General features: G+C 38.2%; 1 protein-coding gene across 3 annotated transcripts in view; it reads left to right on the top strand.

The window, feature by feature from the left end:
* Nucleotides 1-27,281, top strand: part of LOC131430572 (nuclear receptor coactivator 2) — a 475,967-nt gene that overhangs the window by 3,516 nt on the left and 445,170 nt on the right. For all 3 annotated transcript variants that reach the window (XM_058595643.1, XM_058595644.1, XM_058595642.1), the window contains exon 2: nucleotides 2,344-2,961. The gene's annotated coding sequence lies outside the window, so the exon portion shown is untranslated. The remainder of the gene's footprint in view (nucleotides 1-2,343; nucleotides 2,962-27,281) is intronic.

Genomic DNA, 27,281 nt, shown 5'->3' with positions numbered 1-27,281 from the left:
AATTGTAACGCTGCATCTATACTATGTATAGTACGACTTATTGGCTACAAACATCATACAAATAAATAACACAGAATAAAAACAGTTATTTTTTGTAGATTTAGATTCCCAGTAGGGATAAAACTCCGCATAATCCATTGTGAATATTTTGATGGTTCTAACTGACCCAATTATTACAACTATTGAGTTTATCTACACCAAAAAAAAATTCTGGGTGAGGACTGAATTCTGGAACTGGATTTACGAACTAAATTAAAAATCTGGGACAGGCTCGGAATTGGTACGGAATCCAGATCAAGAATTAAACTAAATTCAAATTAAACTTATAAACGTTGTTCTAGAATTGTAAAAATGAACACATTCTCAGAATCCGAATTTAGTTCTACAACTGAAACCAAAGCTTGAATTCCGAACCTAAATAAAGAATTCAGTTCAAAAATCTAGCTCCAGAGTCCACTTCCGAATTTAAATCCAGCATGCAGATTCTTAACACTGGAATGAATTGTGAAACTGAATTTAGGAGTTGATTTCTGAATTTAGGAACTAAATTCTGGTTCGAAATGCAGTTCTAAAACTCAGGTTTGGAGTTAAGATCTAACAATTAGTTCCAGAGCCCAGATGTAAAATTCAAACCTTGAATTTTATTCATGAATTCTGAGGTTGAAATCCTAAACCAGAATTCTGGATTTGAATTAAATTCAGAAACTAAATTCAGTTCCAGAGTCATAGTTTTCAATTCTTAACCTGTAATCTGGAAGTAAATTCAGAAACTGAAGCAAGCGGGATGAGTGTTTTTCAATGTTTCTCAAAAATTTGAAATATCCAAATTTTTGAGCTATTTATGGTTATCTCACACTGTTAAAAGTTTTATACAATTTAGGAAAGCCATCCCATAGTAAAGTAGGACGTATTCACATCAAAATGCGTTGTTTTGGATGCTGTCAAATTACGGAGACAGCAGAAAGTAAACCATTGATTTGGTTAAAATCTGTTTGCGTTGCTTTAGAATGTCTATAAAAAACGACATCAATGGTTATAACCGTCTCATTTCACAACAAACAGAAAATTTTGTTTCAATAACAACGTCGATTGTTGCTACTAAAATATTTGTTCTGAATTGTAAGATATGTGTCGAGACTAACTGACAGCAAAGACATCATATTATCCAGATATCGCAAGCAACATACTTTCTTGCGAGCGTGGCGCCCTCATGGGAATCCACATCGAATCTCGTACCAAGAAGTCAAATTCGTGCGCACCAAAATAGCAGCACTGCGCACTCATACAGTTGACAAGATATCGATAGTCCCACGATAAAAGGGCCAAACTGCGAATGACAGTTTCTCTTTGTTTACTTTTTCTGCCACTATTTACCGAATTCGCAATACTTTCAAGTTATAACCGCAAGCACTCGATTTATATCGGAAACTGAAGGAATTTCAGTAATGGCTCCGTAATAATCAAAAAGAAAGTAAACGAAGAAAGGCTCTCATTTGCAGTTAGGACCTTTGGTCGTGGGACTATCGAGTTGTTCAATGTGATGCCGTGCGATGGCGTAACTGAACTGAAGTTTGGTTTCTATCCAAGCGGACAGGCTTGTTTTTCAACCGAAAATTTAGTTGTTTCACCAATCGTTTCTTCTAATTGAAAAAATAAAAATTAAATTCACAAAAACAACTAATATTCTAGTAGAATCGGGATCGCGGGTGGTTCCGTGCATGCAATGAAATTCTAATAACAAAAGAATGTGTTACATTTTATTCAAGTCTCAAACAAAAATGTTTGTACAGCAACATGGCTATTGACATTCGTGTTCAAGGCAGACATAGAATCAGAACTAATTGGCTCAAGTAGCACTTTCCCCGTAGTTATTGAATGTTTATTTAGTAACAAATTATATTGCCGGGAATAAATAAATGATATACAATACAATAAAAAATATTAATTGTTCCAACTTTATTGCGACGGATTACGTTTAACTGATTCAAGAAATTGTTTTGAATACAAAAGTTGAAGGTTATGTGTGTCAAATTAACACCGAAGGTACCTTTAGAGGGGGATCGAAGTCGGTATCACGCTAGTTTTCGAAGTCGATCATTTAAAATCAGGTGGTCATGATTATGACTTCATTTGCGGAATGCCGAAGTAATAATGAACGATCTTTTGATGAGCATTTGATCCAAGAAGCGCTAATGATCAAATAAACAAACAGTTTTCACTTTTCGTTTATCAATCGAAAGCCTTCATTTCGTGTTGCATTCCGGCACTGTATAATCTGCCATCGTATCGCTGCCAACACTGCCCATATCACCGTCAGTTTGATGCTTGATTTTTCCATTTCAGCCGACGACAAGTTTACCGTCTCTTGAGAGGAGAAGATAGGACTGAATGTTGTGACAAACAGTAGTAGGAGCAGCAGCAGCAGCAGCAGCAACAGCAAAAAGCAGTGTTGTACGTCTTTTTCGCTAAGCTTAAACTAAAGTGCGAGTGCGGATTATTTGAGTACTTTCTCAACCTTGGATTGAGCTACGACAAATCTGCCAGTTTTTTTGATTTTGTTTTTTTGTTGTTCGTTTCTTACACATCTCTCCGATGTCGTGAGACTAACGGAGCCGAGTGGGGTATGAAACAAGAAGGAAAATAAAACAACGCAAATCGCAAAACCCTTGAAAACCAAACAAAAGGATCTAAGTGGAATTCCTCCAACGAACCAGTGCCCGTAGTGCGAGTAGTGACAAGTGTGTTTACCGAGCTCCAATTGGAAAAAGAAAAGATAATTTAAGTGCCCCTTTTTTTTCTCTGCCGAAAGAGCAGAGGAAGAAAATATCGAAAAAAATAAATAGTGATCAAATTGTGCAACTCCAGTTGGTGAATGGTGAAGAAGATACTGTTTCTGTTCGGTGGCCGAATACGGATTCCCTCAACTTTTCCTGTGGAGTAGCATGCAAAAAAACCGTAAAGGTACGTTTCTAACAACCATTGGGGCAAATAGTTTCGGGGGTCTTGTATGTGGTACCGAAAGTCGAGAGTGAGAAACGAAAAAAAAAATTGGTCAATGTTATGTTATTTTCATTTTCCTCCAACGTCGTCGTTCACAACTACACGCTTGTGCTATGATGAACGGCAAGTACGCGCTTTAGCCGTAGCCGGACGTATGTGTGCGTGCGTGCTGCCGTGAGGGGAAATCACTTGAATTCACCTCACGGGTGTAGCCAAGGTTGCCAGCTTGCCTGGTTTTTGACGAGCTGATGCACCAACCGAGATATAGACATAGGATGACGGTGTGTGATCACATGACACATACTGGCATCAGTGGGCAAAACAAAAACGGACTGGTTATCCTTGGGGATAAATTTTACGGCTGTGAGGAACATTGTCAAGGAAATAATCGTAGAAGGAAATGTTTTTAATTTAATTTAAAAGTACTGCAAGAAATTTGAATGTCGATTTCGAACCACTAGTAAAGCCTTTATTTCCGAATCTTGTATTGAGAAGTCGTTAAGGGAAAGCTGAAACAGCATTTTATAACATTGAAAGTCACCGGTTTTGGACAGTTTTCGAAGGTTGAATCCTTGCTAAATATAGATTTTACCATTGGCACAATACGAAAATAATTCCAACAATAACTGTGCAGTTTGCCAAAAGTGAAAGTTGACAAGCATATTTTTCAAATTAAATCAGAATATTTCAAATCAAAATAACCTCAAAAATCTCGGATCATTGGATCTCGTCGTTTCCCCTTTTTGTTCGGAGAGAGGAGTTTTCATTCTATCCAGTGAAGGTTGGGGGTCAATCGGTTCATTAAACGCGTTTTTGTTCGTTAATTTGTTGAACTTCTATGCCATGAACCTTCACATACAGTAAATTATGTTGTATCACACGTTGTCATGTTTGATATTTAGCGCGATGAATTTTTCTAGGCAAAACCTAGAATAAATGTTTTAAAGCGTTCCACAGTTTTGTTCAGGTACATATAAAGATATGATTAATGTTCAAAGTTATGAGGTGAAGGAATGAGATGGAAATTAGAGCTGAGATGCAAAAGGGAGCCCTTACCCTATTTACAGTATGAGATATTCACGATCATGTTTTGGTTTGAATACATTTTCAAACGGCACCCTTTACTAAAGTAAGGAGTCTACACGTCTAAAATTGAATGTATACTACGCTGTTAGTTTTGTTCGATTGAATTCATATAACTTCTTCGAACCTAAGGGTATTTTCCCCACGAAGAAATCAGTTTCAGGTAGCGAAGCGAGTAGTTGCTTATAGTAGAAGCGTCGTTTTTTTTCTCTATGCGCTCTGCTCTATGCTTCTATCATCCGGACCGTAAGCTGTCCATGACAGTACCGAGCGAGACGCTAAAAGGAACCTTAAAAACTGCTTACTGCTCACCCCTTAAAGTTGATTTTCTTGTTTAGAGCTGGCAAACAAATTGAATGCATTACAAAAGTATTATACATTTTCAAAAAGTATCACCAGTACCAATCATTTTCAAGTTGCATCTTTCCTCGAGGGAAGCTTGTATGCGTTTTTCAAGAAATATTTTTAGGAAATTACCATAATTTTTTATGAATAACACTAACATAAATATAGGAACTTTAGTTTGTTGATCTTTTCAGACCATTCTGGTCATTCTACAGTGAAGAAAGCATTTCTTCCCGGTTCAACAGTTACTTTTGTTCCTATTGAACAGACCAAGAACAGTTAAGAAGGCAGTCGAAAATTCGACATCAGGTGAGACTTATTATGCGAACGGTGAAAACTTTGACTTAGACCGGTATTACAATTGCAACAGATGCTAGTATCCAACCGGAGCTTGTGCACAACAAAACTTTTACTACCCCATAAAAGTTAATGAATTCTCGACCAGATTTAAAGGTAAGATGAAAAATGACGATCATTAGAAACTCCTTTAGAAGGTTCGCTGGTCGTCACGTAAATTTTCTACTGGAAAACGTGGTAAAATTTGGTCTCACTGATAAGCCAGTGACCTGGGAGTAAATTACTAGGAATCGAGAATCAAAATTGAAAATGTTCGGAATTTACAAGCTAAGCCAGAAAAAAAATTAGAGGGTTGTATTCAAGACACGACCGAGCACAACGACATTAAAAATGGAACGTTTCTAGGGTCTTTATAATTGATACAAAGATAAAGATGATAATGATGATGATACACTAGACTAAAAACATATTCAGTTGACTAATTACAAACTTGCTCTAGTTTAAGCGCTCAGATTGGTAGCGAATGATAAAATTGACAATTAGATTCTTTCTTGATAATTGATTATATTCAATTTTGATCCCTTTCTTCAAATTTTTTCATTGTTAAGTTTTGAATAACGTCCTTTAACTAGAAGTCGATTATGATGAATTCAATGTTACTTGAAAGCTAAATTTTAGATACAAACAACCTAAAGATTTAAGTCTGAACAAATGAAACTATTTTATTTTATGATAATAATTTTCGAGAAACGTACAAACTTATTAATTTTATAAACAGTTAATCGATCCAAGAGAAGATTTTATTTATTTTAACGAAAAATGTTGTACCAGTAAACTCAGTAATAGTGTAATTTTATTAATCCTTCTTCAAAATCGTCGATAATCTTCGGAAAGTGTCGGTAAATAATATGGCAACAATACGAGGAAGAAAACATGTGAAACAGTTCGCATAAAATATTTAGTTACTTACATTGATTCTCGCTTTGGCATATTAGGAATATACTGAATGGATACGCAACAAAATTCCGAAATTTTGTTCATATTTTAACTTGATGAACACATGAATGAACATTGTCATAGTTGCAACGCGTGTAGCCATCAGACGCTTATTGTTTTGAAGCAAATAATAATTGAACTGAAACTGGCGGTTATCCTAATTCTACGAGGGTTCCTATTCAAACGATACATGTAAAATCGCAGGTAAATTTACCTTGAGTTTATCTTTGATATTATATGATATTGCATCTAATTGCACTGTATATGTGAGCCTGTGGAACTCATTTATACTACTAAACCGAGGAGGCCATAATGGAACAACAAATTGTCACGTTTTGTTCGTATGGGAATGGAGATTTAAGTATGCAAACCTTTAAGTATACAAATTTGTCATCCGTTGACAAATTAAAATATTTTCAAGCTTACAATATCGAAGCTTTGGAATCATTTAAATGAGGAAAATCCATAAACAAATCATCGAGGAACAAGAGCTGCAAATTAGATCCGAAAAATCTATCGCCGATAATTCTGATGATAACTATCATCAGATAACCAAAATAAAATACTCAATTCAAACCAATTTTTCAATGGTATGCAATTGAAATATTCAAATGACGTTATCTCATAAGTTTAAGTTAAATGTTTCCGAATCGATTGGTTGTTGAAGTATATAAATCCATCAACAAATGACTGAGTTATAAGCGTTCGAAATTATGACAGAAAAATGTTACGCGATTTGTTTTGCATGTTTTAAATTGACACCCAGTCTCGGGAAGCGAAGCGTAATGCATTTTTAATGGCAAAATCGACCAAAAATTTGCTAAATACATGGATATTTCAAATGAATCGGTAACCACGCTCATTCGGTTCTTCAATAGCTAGATGATATACATATAAGGTACTCAAGCGAACACGGTGTTGCGCGGACAACAGAAAATTTCACCAACACATAATGCAAAAGCGACAATCCAGCAAGTGAACGCATATAATATCCAGTCATCAGCTCACTGGACAAGCTACTTGTTTCATTCACAGTCAAACATCAACTAGGCAAAGCAATATTGTGCAGCCTATATTTATAGATTTCTCTTCATACTACGCATCACGATGCGGTGTTTTTTATGCATGACGCAAAGCCTCCTATGCCGAACAAGACGTTGACGTCATTTTGTACAGCTGGGATTGGTGGATGAAAACATAGGTTGATACTAACCATTTTTTCAATAGTATGCTATTGAAATACTGAAACGACGTTGCCATATATGTTTAAGTTAAAAGTTTCCGAATCGATTGGTTGTTAAATTATATCAATCCATCAACAAATGACTGAGTTATTACCGTTCAAAATTATGACAAAAAAAGGTTATGCGGCTATTTTTGAAACTTTTAATTGACACCCGGCCCCGTATAGCGAAGAGTAAGGCATTTTTAATGCCAAAACTGACAGAGAAAGATGTTCGTACCGGATAAAAGAAATTGGCGAATTTCTCGAAACATGGAAGTCGCCTCTATTGCGTCTGGAAGTAGAAAACATTTTCATCGTCACCTTGAACGAATCTTCTAAATTTTTCGACGCAAATGTTGAGAAAGTGTGCACCATTGTGGAGAGCAAATTCGTAGGACAGTTCCTCGAAAGTTCCGTTATGCTAAACATTTTTGAGTGGATTTATCTCGAATGCGAAAAAGCTGTTCAATCTGCACCTATTGCATTACTAACCTAGGTCCTTATCCTGGATTCTTATACCTGAACTTGGATTTTGAACCTACAGTTGGGGTTTGAGGCCTGGGAATCAAGGCCTGACTTCTGGAGCTGAATTCTGCACCTGGACAAAAAATCTGATTTCATAACAAGTGCTAATATAATTTTGGTCTCCTTAGAAATAGCCTAGATATGATATATTGATCGTAAAAACACAAACCGGAAGTCGTCATTTCATAAAATTTATGTTTAGGTATTGTAACAATATATCTCGTACAATTAAAATCGTATAAACAACAATTTTCTCATACAATTTTTATTTTATTTAATGCTGAGAGTCGAAAGCAACAATATCATCGGGTTTCAAAACTTGAACACATGTTTTTAGCCTAAAAGAATCCCAAAATGTTACGATGCTTATAGGGTACGAAATTCAATCCTATTTCTTTTTTAATGTGTGCGCTTCGTTCAATGTTTTCGTGGTAGTCCATAGTTACTATATGATTGCCTAATTGCCATCGGTAAAAAAGCATTTATTTTGTGCACGCTTTCGATTTGAGATACACACAAAAACACGTTTTCGGTCTTCTAAGAATCTAGCTGGATAATTTAATTGTCCAGGGAATCTTTTCTTCGCGTTGGTGGCCGGCTTTCGCATCAGTTGTGATCGTTGATCCGATTTTGTTCAAGGTGACGATGAAAATGTTTTCTACTTCCAGACGCAATAGAGGCGACTTCCATGTTTCGAGAAATTCGCCAATTTCTTTTATCCGGTACGAACATCTTTCTCTGTCAGTTTTTTTTCTGGCTTAGTTTGTAAATTCCGAACATTTTCAATTTTGATTCTCGATTCCTAGTAATTTACTCCCAGGTCACTGGCTTATCAGTGAGACCAAATTTTACCAATTCTGAATCTGGAACTGAATTAGTGATGAGGGAGCAAAATCTGGATCCATTCTGAATATAAATTCTGAACCAGAATTCTGGTCCTAACATTATTGAGCTGTATCTGGGCTCAGGACCCGGAATTCTGGACAGAAGTTACTTATCTGGACTACGGACTGAGTTCTGAACCTGTTTTCTAGACCTAAATTCGTTACCTGGATTATTGACTGGTCGTTCTAAACCTGTATTTTACCTCTGAATTCTGGAATCTGCACTTCGAATTGGATGATGGACCAGAATTTCAGTTTTGACCATGAATTCTACGTCTGCACTTGAATTTTGAACCAGGATTCTTTAGATCCGGACCTGAATTCCGTACATATTCTTGACTACAGGCTGTATTCTGAACATGAATTTCTGGGCTTAAATTCTGGACCTGAATTCTAGACCTGTACCTGGATTCTGAACCTCTATTTCGACCTCCTCTCGATCTTTATGTAGAGCAAACTCGCACAAAAAAAAAACTAAGCTTGAAACCTAGTCGAAAGCCTAGCCTCGGAAGAATCGTTCATAGTTCCGTAATGTTGAATGGGTTCAGGACCTGCTATGTCGCGGTTTCTGACCCAAAAATGCAAGCAACGGACCAGTATTCCATCACTGATATCATGATACATGGATTCTACATATCGACTTGGATTATGGACCTGAAATTGGGTTTGGGACTTGGAAATCTAGGGTTGGTTAATGAAGCTAAATTCTAGACCATTCAGTATGCATTTCAACTTGAATTTATTGACCAGGGCCTGGATTCTGGGCCTGAATTCTGGAAATTCTGAGCTTATATTCTTAACCCTAATGCTTGACGTAGAATTGGATTCTACATCTTCACTTGAATCTCCTTCCGATGTTCGTGAAGAGAAAAAGTGTTGCAAACCCTATTCACAATTTGAAGCAGATATCTCCGGAAATTGGGAAGATTTGGTGCTCTCTCCCAACTAGCTACGTTGAAAACCTCGTTGAAAGCATGCCTCGGAAGATCGTTTAAGTTCTTCATTGTTATACACTGTTGAGTACATTTACGGCGAATGCAACAGGGTATTTGTCTTACAAGCCAGTTGACGTATGTTCGAGTCCCGACATGGAAGGATTCATAGTGTGAGTAGGATCGTAGTACTAGCCATCCAATGATTCTGTACGCTAAGAATCGGCTGCGAAGTCTGTTGAAACAGAAAGGCCAAATTTCACAAAAGGAATGTAATGCCAAGACTTTGCAACAGAGTATTTGGAGCTGGACTTACCGGTCTTACCATGGATGCTAGACTGTGATTCAGGATTCTGGATTTGTACATTAATTCAGGATCTGGAACTGAATTCTGGACCTGAATTCTGCACCCCATTTCCAGCCGGTTATTCTGGCTTTGAATTCTAGATTGGGACTGAGTTCTGAGCCCGAATATTCCACCAAAATGCTGGGCTTGAATATTAGATATTGATTTCAATTCTGGGCTTGGCTACAGCACTTCAATTTGGATTATGGACCTGGAATGCTTGACATGAATTTTGGTCCTAAATTCTAGACGGAGACCTGGATTCTGGACTTGAATGCAGAGCTTGGGCCTAGATCTGGTATTTGTACCAGGACCTGAATTCTGAAACTAAATTCTTGACCTGGATTTTGGAACTGAACCAAAATTCAGAACCTGGATTCTGAACCTCGACTAGGAACATGGAACTGAATTTCGGTCTTAAATGTAGACCTGCACCTGAATTTTGGACTTGAATTCTGGACATGGATCTATATTCTGGGTCGGGGTTTTGTATCTGAATTCTACACCTAGATCTGGGCCTCGAATGGGATTAGGGATCTGAAAGTCTGGACCTGAATTCGAGATCAGGATCTACATTTTTAACTGAATTCTGAACTTAAATTCTGAATCGGGGGTTTGAAGCAGAATTCTGGTCCTAAGATGAATTAAAGACCTAAGATCTAAGACCTGGGTTCAGGACCTAGAATTTTGGAACTGGATTCTGGACCTGAATTCCTGATTTGCTTTTTAGACTGAGCTCTAAACCAGATTGCTACACCTAAATTGTTAACCTGGATTCTTGACAGAATTTTCTGGACATGAATTTCGAATCTGTATGAGTTCTAAACTTGGAATCTGCACTTCGTCCTGAATCATGGGTCAGGGAATCTGGACCTGAGTTTTGGTCCTGGATTGTAGGCCTGAACTTGAATTCTGAACCGGGACCCTCTAGACCTAGTCCTAGGTCTGAATCTAGATTCTAAACCTAATTTCAGGACCTGGATTCTGAACTTCTATTTGAGTAATAGTGATGGGCGAACGCTCACAAGCCGTTCATTTGAATGCAATGAGCGAACGAACCACGGCTCTTCAAAATTGAAACACACATCTTCAACATTGAACCGTGGCTCTCAAGAAGAGGCTTGGCTCTCAACATTAAACGATAGCCAAGCTACTAACCGTGGTTCATCTGTGCTGCCGCCCAAATTTGACAACCGTGGTTCGTGCAGTCTGAGTTACCGCGGCTCTCAAAAAGAGCCATGTCACTCAGCAATAAAATATTGGCCTTCTAACGACAGTTCAACATGTGGATTGCGTTGTTGTTCGAACGATGATGTTTTCTAATGATGCTGTCAAAAATACATACGAACATTTATTCTCCTGTGAATTTTCGAAGGACATTCTGTTGGAGTAGAAGAAGAAACATAGCTTTTTTCCAATTGGAATTTCAACTAATTTATTTCGCTTCCGTTGTGAAACACAACGTTAGATCGCCCATACCACTCATGTATTTCTGTGGCTCTCACGCTCACTCTCTTGAACCGCTTCTCCACATTGACGTTTATTGAGAAAAAGCCAATGAGCCGGCTCTTACGAAAGAGCGTTCGGTTCAGAGCCGCTCATTGAAATGAGCCGTATTGCCCTTCACTTAATAAGTAATAGACCTGAAATTCTGGGCGTGAACCTAAATCTAGAATTTCCGACTTGGATTCTAGATTCTAGACTAGGATTCTGGACCTGAATTCTAAACATAAATTCAGTACCCGGATTCTGTACCAGAAATCCAGAATCTGGACCTAGATTCTGTACCTCAACTAGAACTATGGATCTGAATCCTTGACCGGGACCTGAACTCGGAACCATGATCCAAACATTGGAACTGAATCTGAACTTAAACTATGTACCTGGATTTTGAACCAGAATTCAGGTCCTGTATTTGGATTCAAAACCGGAAGTCTTGACCTGGATTTTGGATTGAATTTTAAAACTGATTCCTAGGTTCCCGACCTAGATTCTTGACTGGGCTTTTGGATCTGAATTCTGAACCAGTATTTTGCACCTGAGCTCCGGACTGGATTCCGAATTTAAATTTGAAACCTTAAGCCTGAATCTGAACGAACGGGATCAGGATCTAGATTCTGAATCGGAATTCTAGACCTGAATTTTGAATCAATCTTTTTCATCTCAGTTCTGAACTTGAGATCTGGACCTGAATTTTCAATCTGGAGCTGGATTCTAAAAAATTGTATTCTAAATCCGGATTCTATAGTTGGGTTCTGAATCTGGCATTCTGGTCCTGAATTCAGAACTTAATTAATGGGCTTGGAATTTAGTTTCAAAAGTCATACTAGAATTTAGTTTCATAGTACGGATCTAAAAGCTAGAACTAGGACTCTGGAGCTAAATCATAATTCTAAATTCTGCAAAAGTGAAATGACAGTTGTATAATGAAAAACTACGTACACAAAAAACGGTTGATCGAGATGTTAATCCTTCTTTCTGTAGAATTTGTGAAGTTTCTGTGGTTTCGTACGCTATCCCCTCGTGGTGACGAATCTCCAACTTCTCTAGAAATCGCCGATACCATTTGTTGTCGTTTTAGTTTCGAAGAGTCTCCACTTAACTAGAGCCCAATACTTCTCTATTGGGCGCAGTTCTGGATAGTTTGGTGGATTGGCTTTTTTTTTGGCACGTATTCGACCTCTTGTACGTTATAACATTCCAGAACGAATTTCGTATAGTGATAAGAAGCCAATTCATGCCAAAACAGAGCTGGACAGTCATGGCTTCTGCTAAATGATAGCAAATCACTTTCGCAGACATTCTTTTTCGTACACATCATTAGCGATAGAGCCGATAGAAACGGAACTTTTCGATTTTCGACCTCAACTACAAAAGGCTTACCAAATTCAGATTCAGAACCTGCTTGCTGGAATTGAATTCGGAGCTTGGGATTTTGAAACTGAATTTCAGTTCCTTGATTTAGTTTTAGAGTTAACCTGAAAAATTTCCGGAATTCTAGAACTGCATTCATGAAATGAATTCTTGATTTGGATTCCGAACCTTAATTTTGCCAATCAATTCCAAATCAGTCTAAAGTTTATAAAGTAGTTCTTGAATTCAGTTCCGATTCCGGAATCCTGGTCCATAATGCAAGTTCTGGTGTAGATACATAAATGATGGTAGAAAGTACTTAACAGTGGTAAACATCGGACAAATTTCACAAATCGGTTCTTTTTAGAACCATCAGAATATTCCCACAAAAACTGAGTACGTAAATCTACAAAATAAACAATTACATTATTGATTGTTGTATTTGTTATTCTTATTTGTTCAACTTGTTTTGTTCTTCAACTTTTTTTTTTTGTAGGAAAGAATATGTTAGTCGTCAATAAGTCATATTTTAGTATTGATCACACAATCAATCAACTATTGCGAACTTAAATGTTGAAAAAGTTTGTCAGTTTTACTCGAATTCACGGCCTCCAGTTATATCTGTGACATTACCCACCCGCCTATTTTTTTCGCAATAATCGTTATCACCATCTTGTCCATTTGTCGGGAGCGCAGTTTTCGATGTGTTCCAGCCTCAACCTTCCGATCCGGAGTCAACGGCACTGGTAAACTGATTTGCAAACACGATACTTTTCGGTAGTTTTAGTTTCTCGACAAGATCGCGTAACGATAAGACTGGGTCTGGGTCATATTATTGACTGAAACAAGAACGTAAACATGTTGTAGCGCGAGTGCTACGTTCCAGCGATCCGTGAAATAATTCAATATCTACACTGAAATGAAAATATTGGAAATTCGACGTGGATACCCGAATAAAAAATATTGAAGAAAAACAATACGATTTGTTGTTACAAAACCTTCCCCAATTTGGCTTTGACCATTGAAAAATATTTTAATGTATTGTAATACACCATTTAATCAATTGTGAACAAGCTTTTTACAATAGAATGTATAGGTTGTTAAGTATCGTAACAATTCAAATCATAAAATTTGTTCATACATGTTTTCTTGGAAAACAATCAAATGTACAGTTTGCATATTGTTTGAAACAATACATTCATTTGTGAATCGTAGAAACAATATATTGAATCGTTGGAAACGAAAAAAATCTTGTTTGGATACAATAAAATGTATTGTAACCCATAGATCTAATTGTAAATCAATTGTTTATGCTCTAAAATCAATGGTTTATTTTTTTACGGGTAGCCTTTTCGTTTTTAATTTAAACTTTTTTAGAGGAAATACTTACGACTTACTTTACTATGGGGCAATATTTACCCTCTAATGGAGTGCTTGATCGTGATCGTTGTTTGATCTAACGTATCAGCTTAATTTTTGCTACATGTCATCGGAACTATGATCATCAATTTATGATAACATTTTCAGATGTATGATATAATCACATATAATTTGTCAGGTTCAGAGAACAGTTCCAGTTGCAGTATCAAGTATGCAGTTCAGTATTGAATCAATTGCGGGAAGTGCGCAGAGCCAGTTTCTCTTCAAAGAAGATCGATTGCGTCATCTTGCTGCTGGTTGTTCGCATTGGAGCAGAATACAACAAAAAGTGGATAACGATGGGGAACATTATGAAAAATCAGCCCTTCTAATGACTTCAAATGTTATCTAAAGACTTCTAATGATTGCTTCCTTGAAAATCGGAGATAAAAGTCATCAGTTTAATGCCAAGCTAGAATAATTTGATTAGATTTGTTCACTTTTCGCAGTGCAAAATTCGCACCAAACGAGTGCGAATAAAGCCAGCATTTGACTGCTTCGCGTTTGAGTAAAATGTTCCGAACAGTGTTTAAATTTCACAATTTGGCCCTTCTGAATTCCAGAAATGAATCCCGTACAACTGTCTGATAGTTTCTTTCACTGAAATATGCTAATCCGAAATGAAATAATCGATATGAACATTCTGTATGTCGCTATTTCCGAAGTATGGAGAAGTATGTCAGTTTTATTCGTATTCACGTCATCCAGTTGAGGAGTGTATCGAAAAGTAGTTAGTAACATTGATTATTGAATAAAAAAGGCGGGTGGGTAATGTCAGAGACATAACTGGATGTCGTGAATACGAAAACAACTGACATGTTCCTTAACACTTCCGAATATCAATTGTATGAATTATGCACGCATTCCCCTTTTTCACATTTTTCGCAAAAACAAAGAAAGCTTCACTTGATCTCGATTACTGTGAATTTCACACAGCGAAAAGTGCACAAATCTAAGCAAACTATTCTTGATTTGCAGTAAACTGAGGATATTTCCCTACGATTTGCAAACAACAAATCCTAATAGTTCTTTAGAAAACTTTTAGAGCCATTAGAACGGCTGATATTGTGCAATGCTCTCCACCGTTGTTTTTTTTCCAATGCTAATGACTGGCAGCTGTGACGTAATCGCTCTTGTCGAAAGCGTGCAGACGACACAAAACACATCTGCTCGCAGTGGCGATTGAATCCAAACTGATTGAATTTTTGTTAAGAGATTTCCTTTTATGTGATTTCGTTTGTAGCTTTTTCACTAATGGGCGGTCCTAACGTCTATAAAAATAGCCGCATACAGAATTTTATTGTCGATTATTTCATTTCGGATTTGCATAATTTATTGAAAGAAATTATCAATATGCTGTAGGGATTCGGTTCTAGCATTCACAAGGACCAAATTGAGGAACTCAATTTGGTCCGTCGCTGCTGGTTGATGATTCCACTCCCACGACGTCTGCTTCCATCGAACGCACGAAAAGAAATGATCGATTTTCGACCACGGTTCCCCTTTTATACGCATTCAGTTGAATATATGTGCCTGACTACCTCAAAATCGTCGTCCTTGCGCGAAAAACCCAAGCGAAAGTAAGGTGTTTTCCGCGTTGTTTTCAAATTTTAAGAAAACTTAATTTTTGAGTTGTTTGTGGTTATCGCACACTGTTCAAAATATTATCCTGAATTCCTGATCATATTTTTGATGAAATGTTGAAAGAATTATGTTGCTACCATTAATACAAGTCGAGATATTCACGATTAAGTTCTGCCCATTCTTCCATATGGCTAATTTTGAAAAGGCGCCCCATAGTAAAGTAAGTCGTATTCACGACAAAAGCGAAAAAAAAAAAACATTTTGATATCAGTTTTCGATATATTGTAGAAAAATTACATTTTTATGCATTTCACTGATTATATTGCAGAAAATCCAAGTTTCTGTGAAACACTCGCACTTTGGACTTGACATTCTTCATTAAATTCTGCACAGTTACTTTTGTGACTTTCCTGGTGGCAGCTGTCCAGTTTTTTTTAACTTCTGCATGTTTTGGGACACTGTACCTTACTTCCGAAAGTGCCGCTTGACAATTGCCCAATACCTTTCAATTTGCCGAAGATCCGGGCAGTTCGGTGGGTTGATGTCCTTTCCCACGAATTGTACATTATTTTTTGACAACCACTGTAGAACGGAGCTGGCGTAGTGGGCTGAAGCCAAATCCGGCCAGAAGAGAGGAGGAGCCTTACGCCTTCTGTACAGTGGCAGCATTCTCTTCTTCAAACATTCTTCCTCGTACACCTTGGCGTTAATTGTGCCCTTCGTGAAGAAAATCGACGACCGCAAACAACAGGTACAAATTGCTTGCCAGACCAACACCTTCTTCCCAAACTTTTCCATCGCCATCGTGGTGTCAGCGTCGTCCAGGTCCTGGTACACCGATTTCGTATAATATTGCGGTCCGGGCAGCGCTCGAGAGTCTTCCTTGGCGTAGATTTCGTCGTCGATCAGGATGCATCCGTCTTTATTCTGTAGAATCTGGTTATACAGTTTTCGCGCTCTTGTTTTGGCCTGAACTTGCTGTACCAGGGACTTTTTCGGCACCTTCTGTTTCTTGAACGTTTTCAGGGAGTTCCGAACTTTGATCCGTTGAATCATTCCGATGCTGGTGTTGAACTGCTTGGCCAAATCCCGCCTCGACGCCGATGGGTTTTTCCTGATGTACTCAACCATTTTTAAGTCCCGGCCGGGCTGGCTGGGACTCGTTTTCCTACCGGATCGGGGCAAATCCTTCATGGAAAGGGTCTTACCGAACTTCTCGATAATATTTTTGCAATTTCTTTAACGTGACACCACTTTCTGAGCACCAAGTGTGCAGAATTTTCTTTCGCGTTTCCGGATCAATTCGACTCATCATTGAAACGATAAACCGTACCGAAACTAATCGATTACGCTGCTGTTATTGACATGTAAACAAACATGTCACCGCAAAACACGCTGCAAAAAATTAAGCCATTTCAGAGTAATAACTGTTTGAATGTTGCTAACTACTTATCGATACACTCCTTACGTCTGTGACATTACTCACCCGTCTTTTCATTACTCCGCATGTATTTTCTCATTTATAATTTTTAGGCAGTTGTACTTAGTACAAATAATTTGTTCCAGTTGTCTTACTTCCGAGACTAAGAGCTCCACTTTCATGCTATTCAAATCCAACTGTCAGTGACCAGTTGTCCAGTAGCTCAAAAACAAAACCAATAGTTATGTGAGAACGTAATCTACGACATCGCAAAATATAAAACTAAGCGGCCTTTAATCAACTGACAACTCTCGCGGTGGTAACTCGCAGGGGAATCGCTAGCCGTCATCGACCAAAGCAGTAAGCGATGAAAATATTATCGTCTAGACAACAGTGGACAACACTCGCGAGTGACTGACGGGCCGTGGGTTCATTCAATCAGCATGCCATGATGCCGATTACGAGTACCTCGATATCTCACGTAACGCTGTGGCTGTGGTGGTGGTAGTAAGTAGTGTGGTGAAATTTCGCTCGGGTCTCCATCTTTCGTACGCTACGATAGACCCAGACGTTTGGCTCCACCGTCGTGATTGCAACTAGTTTTGCGTAATGGTACGGTGAAGTGACGGTTCTCCGATGATCGAATTCCAACAGGTTTCTCCACTGACCGGATTCCAAAATCGATACCAGAGAGCTGATTCGGAAGAAAATCTTTTGTTCCTATTGTTTTCCTCCAATGCCTTGAATGAAGAAGCCACACAAACATTGGAAGCGAACTGGTTGGAGAAAAATTGCAGACATATTTATTTCCACTTAAAAGTGTTACGTAATTTATTTAACTGCACACCAACACCACTCCAGTCGCATGGTGTACTACACAGCTCGAAGCGTGGCGAAATGTTTGTACACAAATGCGCTGGTGGCACTCACCAATACAGCCCCGCCTATCGCGCCCGAGCGTCGTGGGTGTGAGCGCGCGGAGTGGAGGTGCTCGGATTGAATGAGAGCGCATCCGTCACCAGTTTTAGTATTGAGGTAGTTTGTTTTGAAATCGCTGTTCGACGGTGAAACGAAATGCGAATGTCCAATTCGGTAAGCCAACGTTCGCCAACGTCAGCCAGCACCATTCCGGAACCGTTCGATGGCAGTACCCGAGTGCCAGCGGAAACGTTGTCCGCACCTGACCAAATATGGCGCACACCGGAGTGTAATGAGGTCAATGTCTACTAAGCCACGCCGCTCGGATATGGAAGATGAGTGAAGCTTCTGAGAGTGATCGTAGAACTGTGCGCGATCTGCAATGTCGCTACTATTTTCGGAAGGGACCCTCGGAACAAGCAACAAGTGATCATCGGTGCCATCGGTCTTTCGTTCGACAAATGACAATCGGTAGGACTGGAAATGGATTGAGCTGACGACAGCTGAGTAATGTTTGCCCCCCCCCCCCCCAGTTGAGTTACGAAACTGGCAGATTCAAAAGCTTATTCACAAAGAGAACAACGGCAAGGTGGCCTCTCGTGAAGGAAGCGATTGCATTGGACTGGTTGCTTGCTGAAAGGTGGCTTTTATTTATTTCCTTATAGTGTTCGAATGAATCAGGCGACAATGGCGGATTTCATCGGTGGTAAACTTTCAACGTCAGCTACCACTTAACGTAGTTCAGTCGAACACCGAACAAGAGAATTCATTATATTAGAAAAAAAATTAAGTAATACCAGGTTACTTAAAAAATGCTAATTATTTCAAAAAATTCTTGTAAATTCCAAACTATCACATCTTTGGATATAAATTAGCTCTCAAAACTTGCTCGATCTTTTGCAACGTTTTGTTTTGTTTTGCCATTAATTCAGGTCCAACTGCTCTTCTGCTGCTGATGATAGAAGAACCTTCCTCGAACAGGCGGTCGAATGAATTTATAATTAATTGATTAAGGAAACAATACAATATAAAGAGCTGTGTGCGACCGAAGAGGAATAAATCATCGTCGTCTCCGTTTCTTCTTCGGGCAAGCCTTTCGGCTCGGCCATTTCGAGCACCAGCCCACGTGGTGGTGGATGTTCGTTACTTTCGGCTTTCGGTGCTGCTACTCCTAGAGTCGAAGCAAATCGCTCAAACCGGGATCGATCGGTAGTTATGATCAATGAGCCATTCATTTCTAGCAAGATATTCACTAATTGGTTCGTATCTAGCTACGCCCATCAATAAGTGGTTCATTTGCAGGAAACTTACTTGCGAGACAACCTAATTATGAACTTGAACGATTTCCTTGTAATTAGGTGTTTCGTATCTTCATTATGTAAAGGAATTTGTTTTTCACATTGGACAATTTAGGATGTTGACTGATGCACGAAATTAAAATACCATACCTTTTCCCAATCAATTTGAAGCAGAAAACAAAATCGGGTGGGTAATGCCAGAGGCATAACCGGATGGCGTGAACTCGAACGAAATGAATCGCTTAAGTTTTTCAATGTTAAACACCTGAACAGTGTTACATTTGTTTCGAATGCGAAGGAGCAGTTGGATCTGGGTTTACCACAATACTGGTCGAATTGTAGATAAAAATCGCGATCCAGGGACTGATTTTACCAAACTATTGGACTTGGATCCGTAATAATATGAGACCAACTCCGGTTCCAGTTCCAGAATCTGGATCAGTAACATAGTAGTTCCAAGATCAGGATCCAGGTTCAGATCCTTGGATAGATTCGCTACAAGAACCTGAATTCTGAACCAGGCTTGTGGACTTAGAATATGGAACGGAAATTTAGATCTGGATTCTGAAACCAAATTCCTGGATCTAGCTTTTGGAACTGAGTCTAGAACTTAATATTACATCTTAGCTCTAAACCTGAACTCTAGAACCGTATTCTGGAGCTGAATTTTGGATCTAAATTCTGGAAATCCAGCTCCAAGATTCAGTTTCAGAATTCTGGTTAAAAATGCCAACCAGAATTCTGAAACTGAATCTGGGAGCTGGATTCTGTAACCAAATTTTTCAACTGAACTCTAGACCTGAATTGTGGAACTAAATTTTGCAATTGAATTTTAAACCTGAACTTTACGACTATGAAATATTATGAAACAAGATTTTGGAACTGAATTCTTGACCTGGACTCAGTAACTAAATTTTGGTTCTAAACTCTGAGACTTAATTCGGATACTACTAATACATGAAATTTCCGAAACCGAAAAAAAAATTTTGATGCCAAAAGGCTTAGAATTGCATGAAACGTCGAGATTTAGTGTCATCTCGAAAAAAATTTTTTTTGAAAAAATCGACTTTTTAGGACTTAGAAAAAATATCAGTCCCAGAACGTAGATTAAAAAAAAATTTTTTTTAGAGGACACTAAATCTCGACGTTTCATGCAGTTTTAAGAGTTTCGGCATCAAAAAAAAAAATGATCGATTTTGGAAATTTCTTGTACTCCCCCCTCTATGGTGCTTTTTCAAGATCGAAAATTTTCAAAACCTTAATCGCCGGGCAGCACCCCTTACGCATGTCCGCTTTAGCTCAAATTTTTCATGAGGACATTTTTCGAGGAGCTTAAACTTTTGAACAATAGCGCTTTACGAAATTAGAGGTGATCCCAAAATAAGAGTGGTAAAAATCAACGTGTTTTGTCGGTTACGTCACTTACCTTATGATCAAAAAAGAACCGGAATTTTCATTTTAGAATTCCCGCGCTTGTCCAATCAGTAAACTTTTATTCTCTCAACGTTGGCAACACTTTTATACACATTCTGTCAAATTTTGACGCATATCGTACGATTAGTTTTTGTTTGGCGTCTATACAAAGAAGTTGAAAAATTTTCGTGTGGCGATTTTTATAATGGATGAAAATTTAGAACAACGTGCGTGCGTCAAATTTTGTGTTGCAAATGGATTTAAGTGTTCCGAAACGTTGAAAATGTTAGAAAAGGCCTTTGGTGAATCGTGTCTAGGAAAAACACAGGCATACGAGTGGTATAAACGCTTCAAAGGTGGTCGTACAAGCTTGGATCATGATGAGATCCCTGGCCGCCCAACAACATCTGTTACTGATGAAAACATTGAATCGGCGAAGCAAATCGTGTTGCAAAATCGTTCTGTACCGATTAGAGAGATTGCTGTGTTGTTGGGCATCTCTTATGGATCAGCCGAACACATTTTTACTGATGTTTTGGGTTTGAAACGCGTCGCTTCTCGGCTGGTGCCAAAAAGCGATAATGCGCCGGTTCACACAGCGTTGGTTGTGTCGCAGTTTTTGGCCAAAAACTCAACCAATATCATCAACCAAGCACCGTACTCTCCAGATATGGCCCCGTGTGACTTTTTCCTCTTCCCCAGACTCAAATTGCCATTGCGGGGAACGCGTTTTGAGACCATAGAGACCATAAAAGAGAATTCGCTGCGTGAACTAAAGGCCATACCTTCGGCGGCCTATAAAACTTGAATGGAAAATTGGATCAAGCGTTGGCATGCATGTATTGCCGCAGGAGGAGAGTACTTTGGAGACGATAATAAACAAATTTATTAAAAATTGAAATTTTGCGTTTTACCTTTTTTTATATATATAAAAAATAGGTATAGAATTCGCTCAAACTTTCGAAAAATTTTCCGAGGCCCGTAGGGCCGAATGTCATATACCAATCGATTCAGCTCGACGAACTGAGCAAATGTCTGTCTGTGTGTGTGTATGTGTGTGTGTCTGTATGTGTGTTGTCAACTAAGAGGTCGAGATCTCAGAGATGGCTGGACCGATTTTGATCAAACTAGTCGCAAATAAAAGGTCTCCCCGTCACCCAAAACGCTATTGAATGGTTTTGAGATAGGATGTTTATTTTTTGAGTTATACGGAGTTTTATGTCAAAGTTTTCAGTTTTTTGACAGTATCTGTCACAATTGACCTTGAAAACAGAATATGTTTTTAGACTTAGATTCCGCACGGTAATAGCTATCCAACAAGCCATAGTTTGTTAAAATCCGTCCATTTTTAACGGAGATATCAATATTTTTGTGTAAACGACTTTTCCCCCTATTCGATCGGTAGGAATTTTGACCGCTGACTGACAAAGAAATGCTTGGGAGCAACGGAAAACACGATTTTTATACTGTGACATACAATTGTTTCTAAGTGCCCAAAAGACTGTGTACAGCATCCTTTTTCATGACAATTTGTCGTGGACCGATTTTAGCACGGTTCGTTTTTGGCAACATAATCGTTCGAATATGGCATTTATAAACCAGATGATATCAGCATTTTCGAGTTGAAAGTAATTCTATAATTATATTGTTTTAAACTACTTACAGCAATAAGTGCTGGAAGAACAAAACTTCCATATACCATACGACTCAGTTCGTCGAGATTAGCAAATGCGTGTGTGACAAATAATTTCACTCAATTTTCTCGGAGATGGCTAAACCGTTTTCTACAAACTCAGATTCATATAAAACCTAGTATACTTCCAAATTTGGATCCGACTTCTGATTTCGGAACCACAGTGAAACATGTGAAACGAAATTAAAATAATGCAATTCATTTTTTTCGTAGATGGCTGAACCGATCTAAGATTCAAATGAAATCTAAGAATCATCTATGATTCAAATGAGAGGTCTTGAAATCCTATAAAATTTAGTCAGATCCGATTTCTGGTTTAGGAGATACAGGGTGATTAGTATAAAAATGTCCATTTCACATAAATTAATCAGGTTTATCGGGTTTGCAAATTTGGATAGTCGATTACCAAATAAATTTATTTCAGTTTAAGCGGTATTCTTTTTCGGATTCGGAATGTACACCCAAATTTTAATTCGCACTACAATTTCTCAAAGATGTCTACACACTCCTCAGGTGAATTTATCTGATTTCGGCTACATCGATTCTAGAATTCCGGTTCCAGTATCGAATCGTTTCTCAAAGCTCAATCATTTTCTCAAAATTTCTCGATCATTTTCGCCAAATTGAACATCAAAAACAAAAATTCAGGTCCCATGCAAAATACAAATCCGGACTTAAGGTCCCATACAAAATTGGTGAATGTTATCCGATTCTGGAATTACAGATGATGAGTTTTTAAAATTCATACCGATATAGAAAATGTAAATTGTTTGGCGATATAGAAAATGTAAATACCGGCTCTGGAAGTACCATAAATCATGACGAAAAACTCTAAAGTGGAACTTACTTCGACATCTCATAGAATGTTCAATTGATTGTCATACGTTAAGGTGGATACGATTTGCAGTTTCGGCATTACCGGGTAATGAGTGATTAAAATCTCAGTTTGCCGTTTGAAACGACGATAATTAAAATAATGTCATGAGAACTGAAACACCTAAGAATATCCATGCAAAAAAACACATGCGGATTGATAAAAAAAAGGTATCATCTCACTGCTAGGTGGATTAATCACGTTTTTTAATAAAATTCCGGTTCTTTTTTTATCATAAGGTATACCACTATATCTCTGGAACCAAAAGTCACAGCCATTTGATCTTTGAACTTAAAGGTTTGTTAAAATCGGTTCAGCCATCTCTGAGAAAATTGAGCGCGTAAAAATACAACGCTTTTTGTCGGTCACGTCACTTATACAATCTTATCTCCGGAACCAAAAGTCACAGCCGTTTGATCTGTAAACTTGATCAATGGCCCGATAGTAGCTTTCAAACGAGCCCAAGTTTGTTGAAATCGGTTCAGCCATCTTTGAGAAAATTGAGTGCGTAAAAATACAACGCTTTTTGTCGGTTACGTCACTTATATAATCATATCTCCGGAACCAAAAGTCACAGCCATTTGATCTTTGAGCATGATCAATGGCCCGATAGTAGCTTTCAAACGAGCCCAAGTTTGTTAAAATCGGTTTAGCCATATCTGAGAAAATCGAGCGCGTAAAAATACAACGCTTTTTGTCGGTCAGGTCGCTTATACAATCTTATCTCCGGAACCAAAAGTCACAGCCATTTGATCTTTGAACTTGATCAATTGCCCAATAGTAGCTTTCAAACGAGTCCAAGTTTGTTAAAATCGGTTCAGCCATCTCTGAGAAACTTGAGCGCGTTCAAATATATTTTAAAAGTGCACACACACACATATACACACCGACATTTTTCGATCTCGTCGAACTGAGCCGAATGGTATATAACACTATGGGTCTCCGAGGCTCCGTTCAAAAGTCGGTTTTTCCAGCAATTCTAATACCTTGCTATAGATAAAGGCAAACAGTTTCTAATTTTATTCAAGCGTAAAAAATTTTTTTTCTTGACAGATTCTCCTAGTGATATTTTTGAAAATATAAGTAATATGAAAAAGGCATTATCACACCACTAGGTGAATTAAAAGTACGGGTGTATAATGTAAGAGACATAACTGGATGTCGTGAATACGAATAAAACTGACACTCTTTCTTTATACTTCCGAATGTCAATTAGTTGATCGATTGTGTGAATTGTGCAAACTTTCCCCTTTTTCACTTCTAGAATTGGAAACAATACACCTAAACTAAAGTACAGATTAGTCACATTAAACATTTTGACATACAATTAAATATTACGAAATAACCAGTATAGTTCTTTATGATAAAATAATGGTGGTTTAAAAAAGGAACGGATGTGTAATGTCACAGACATAATGTCGTAAATACGAATATAACTAAAACTTTTTCTTCTTACTTTCGAATATCAATTAGTTGATCACTTGTATTAATTATGCTAGTTTTCCCCTTTTTCACTACTAATATTTGAAACTATGCACCTAAACTGAGGCGGTGCTATTCATTTTATATAGCAAATTAATAGAAAGTTCCTACAACAGCTACGAACTCCAACTGGTTGTAAAAAGGACCGTATATAGTACAGTAAAGTAAAATTTCGCATAGTTCTTTGGGAATATGTCATTGGTTCTAAAAAGAATCGACTCGAAGAATTCAGGAATTAGGGACTGGACCTGAGTTCAAGAACTACATTAAGAACTTAGAACAGGCTCAGAATTCAATTGCAATTTAGTTTTTGAACTAGTTTTGAAACTGAATTCAGTTCCGGAATCCAGTTCCAACAATTCTGAATTCTAAACCTGTATTCTGGAACTAAGTTCCTGAAACATAATTTTGAAACTAAATTCTCCTCCCGACGATTGAAAACCAAATTAAAGCACGACCTGAGCGTTTCACGCTTTATACTTGGTTTGTTCATACTGATGTTGGTGGAAGAAATGAATGATTTTCAATCAAAGTTTACCTTTTATACTCGTCCAGTAAATAATCGAAACTGATATGTACTTGACTACCTCAAAACCGTCGTCCGGGTGCAAAAAAGGCAAGCAAGCGTGATGAATTTTCCTCATTATTTCCAAAAATTTTAGAAAACTTTGTTTATCAATTATTTATGGTTTTCTCACGCTGTTGAAAATTTAATTACAAATTCCTGATCATATTTCCGATAGCTTGTAGAAAAAATTATATTGTTGTGTAAAGTACATCAAGAGATATTTGCAATAAAGTTCTGCCCATTCTTGCACAGGGTAAATTTTGAAAAGGTGCCTCATAGTAAAGTAAGTCGTATTCACGACAAAAACGGTTTCTCAGGTACTTCTACGTTGTGGAGATCGTACTTCTCTTTTTGCAGTTTCAGAACATTAGTGAGTTTACTTGCGGGATGTATGTTCTCTAAGAACCAATCGATTTTTTTCTTGCTATGAAGGCACATCCCGAGTGATGCATTTCTCAGAACGAATCCAACTCTGAAGTTTCATCGGGGATCTCACTCTCTGAGTGAACGCTGTAAGTAGAATGTAAACTGAGTGAAGCAGAAATAATCAGCAGAATCAGCAGAACTCTGGAGTGCACACAACTCTTTCCCGTGTAAGAGGAGTCGTGTTAATGTTTATGCTAGATGTTGCTTAACTACAACAATAAAAAAAGAAACAACATCAAAACTGCATACCACAACTTGATTCATTTTGAATTATGATACCTAAGTAAAATGTGCTCTTCTCGGTTTTGCTATTTAAACCGACGAAGTTCCGGACTCCGGGTTTGTGATGACAAAAAATTACAACGACCGCATGGTTTTTAATATTTTAATGAGCCACGATAATCAAATATTCTCATCGGTAGAAGTTTTGAATGCGGAACGAAGAAAATTAAACAAGCTCACACACCAACGCACCGTTTGAAGTCGAACATTCGCTGACTTTGACTGTGACGAGCTAGGAATTGAAGGCAAATGGGCGAAGGCGAAAATATCACCCAAAAAAAAACAAACAAACAGAAACAAATTCAAATTCTGTGCAAGTGAGTCACTTATTGTGTATGTTCTGTTCAAATAAAAAATAAAACAGTTTGCTTGACGCTGATTTCATTAGCTTTTCTTCGTTGAGCGTGTAATCGATGCCATTTGTTGTGCCTAAATGGTAGGTAGGTGGTAGGTGGTCCTTGATTGTCTCGGCTCAAGTCCATCAAAACCAAATCATAGGATTATAATAGCATATCGTCAGCTCCCATGTACAGAACGATTATGATGAGCCCTGGAGGCCCTCCTGGTGTGAGGGTTGTTTATCGGCCCGCGTTTCAGCGAATCGACCCTAAGATATTTCTTCAACAACAGACGTAAAATCGTCCGAAAATCAGCGAACAATGTGATTACGGCCCGTCGTAATGTCAGCCATTACACTAACCGGGCTATCAACTCTCCTCCCCTGCTGGGGGAACGGTTTTGCGGCTTATCGTCACCAGAAGAAGAAAGCTCCAATCTGGCAATTTGTATCCAGTGAACAACATTAAACGCAGCGATTCCGCGGTAAACCGTCACAGAAATGATCTAATGAAATATAAAAATGAAACAATCTCTGGTTTCGACCAGGTCCCAGGCACTATGCTGCGGCGGTGGCGGCGGCAACGACGACGACGACGACGACGACGACGGTGATGACGACGCTGACGATGGCGTTGAAAGAGGAACGTCGTCGTCCGAAAGGCAAGAGAGCGCAACAGTTCGATCGGATCAAAGTCAAAATAAATAACATTTTCGCTAATAGTCTGCCGAAAACGGTTTCGGCCGGTGGTCGTCGATTGGGCGCACGGTGGGCGTCTCCCGTGAGGAGTGTCGTCGAACGGAACGGACGGCAACGCAAAACGTCGTGGGGCGCGACGGAATAATTTCGAATATTATTTTTTGACTGTGTGCTGATTCTCGGCGATGTTTTTTTTATGTTTGTGATTCGTTTCGTTTTGTTCCTACCAAACTTTTTTTTTCTAACGTTGTTGTTTCGCGAATTGTTCCCAAGAGCGGTCGATTTTCATTTTACTATTCACAGGCAATGGGAATGTAATAATGTAATTTGTTCTAGACGCTTTTATGTCTTCGTTTGCAACAAATTTGGGCCCTTTTGTTGA

The sequence above is a fragment of the Malaya genurostris genome, chromosome 2 (assembly GCF_030247185.1).
Source record: "Malaya genurostris strain Urasoe2022 chromosome 2, Malgen_1.1, whole genome shotgun sequence".
Classification (NCBI taxonomy): domain Eukaryota; kingdom Metazoa; phylum Arthropoda; class Insecta; order Diptera; family Culicidae; genus Malaya; species Malaya genurostris.
Note: the sequence above shows the minus strand (reverse complement) of the source record. Positions and strands in the feature narration are given on the sequence as shown.